Source organism: Gossypium hirsutum, chromosome A05, assembly GCF_007990345.1.
Source record: "Gossypium hirsutum isolate 1008001.06 chromosome A05, Gossypium_hirsutum_v2.1, whole genome shotgun sequence".
Taxonomy (NCBI): domain Eukaryota; kingdom Viridiplantae; phylum Streptophyta; class Magnoliopsida; order Malvales; family Malvaceae; genus Gossypium; species Gossypium hirsutum.
This window is the reverse complement of record NC_053428.1, coordinates 79,249,889-79,251,158: the sequence shown is the minus strand read 5'-3', so window position 1 is coordinate 79,251,158 and position 1,270 is coordinate 79,249,889. Positions and strand designations below refer to the sequence as shown.

Genomic DNA, 1,270 nt, shown 5'->3' with positions numbered 1-1,270 from the left:
ATTATGCTAAACCTTCTTTAACAGGAACTGAATCTAGCATAGTTAGACCTGCTGTAGCTGCAAATACTTTTGAATTAAAACCTAACACTATTCAAATGATACAGCAGTTTGTTTAGTTTGATGGTTTGCAGGATGAAGATCCCAACGCTCACTTAGCAAATTTCCTAGAATTTTGCAATACATTCAAAATCAATGGCATTTTTGATGATGCCATTTGTCTTCGGTTATTTCCCTTTTCACTGAGAAATAAAGCTAAATAGTGGTTGAACTCGTTACCACGAGGGTCTATCACTACTTAGGAATAAATGATCGAGAAATTTTTACTAAAATATTTTCCGCCGGCTAAAACGGCTAAATTACGTAATGATATCTCTTCTTTTGTGCAGATGGATTTAGAAACACTTTACGATGCATGGGAGAGATATAAGGACTTACTAAGAAGGTGCCCTCACCATGGGTTGCCGCTTTGGCTTCAAGTATAAACATTCCATAATGGTCTCAATCCCTTGACTCGGCAAATGGTTGACGTAGCTGCTGGCGGAACCATCAACAAAAGAACACCTGAAGAGTCTTATGAATTCATTAAAGAAATGTCATTGAATAACTATCAGTGGCAAGTCATGAGGACTAAGCCAACAAAAACAGCCGGCGTTTATAACGTCGACTCAGTTACTATGCTATCAAATCAGGTAGAACTTCTCAATAAAAAGATTGATAGTTTTCTTGGTTCTACGCAGGTAAATCTAGTAATGAGGTGTGACTCAAGCAGAAGAGGTGTGCATACAGAATATCAATCCTTCAATCCCACAACTGAAGAGGAACAAGTCAACTATATGGGTAATAATAACTTTAGATCTCAAAATAACCCATACAGTAATACTTATAATACAGGTTGGAGGAACCACCCAAATTTCTCCTGGGGTGGTCAAGGAAATCAAAAGCCACAAAATCCTCAGGGTTTTCAACAGCCACCTTATCAACAAGAGAAGAAACTGAACCTTAAGGATATGCTCTCAAAATTTATATCAATGTCAGAAACCCGTTTCCAAAATACCAAGACAACACTTAAGAATCAACAAGCATTGATCCAAGAACTAGAAACTCAGATAAGCCAGCTTTCTAAACTAATCTCGGAAATACCACCAGAAAATTTATTTAGTAATTCCAAATCCAGAGAGCATGTCAAAGTAGTTACACGAAAGAGTGGGAAAGTGTTAGCGGGATCTGAAAAAAAGTTAGCACAAGAAGCCGTGGAAAGCGAAAGGAGGGA

At 37.7% G+C, this 1,270-nt stretch overlaps 1 non-coding gene across 1 annotated transcript; it reads right to left on the bottom strand.

Moving 5' to 3' along the window:
- Positions 1–353: 353 nt before the first annotated feature.
- On the bottom strand, positions 354–460 carry LOC121229881 (small nucleolar RNA R71). The gene has a single exon (XR_005927835.1). It is a non-coding gene; the product is annotated as a small nucleolar RNA R71 (small nucleolar RNA).
- Between the last annotated feature and the right edge of the window lie 810 nt (positions 461–1,270).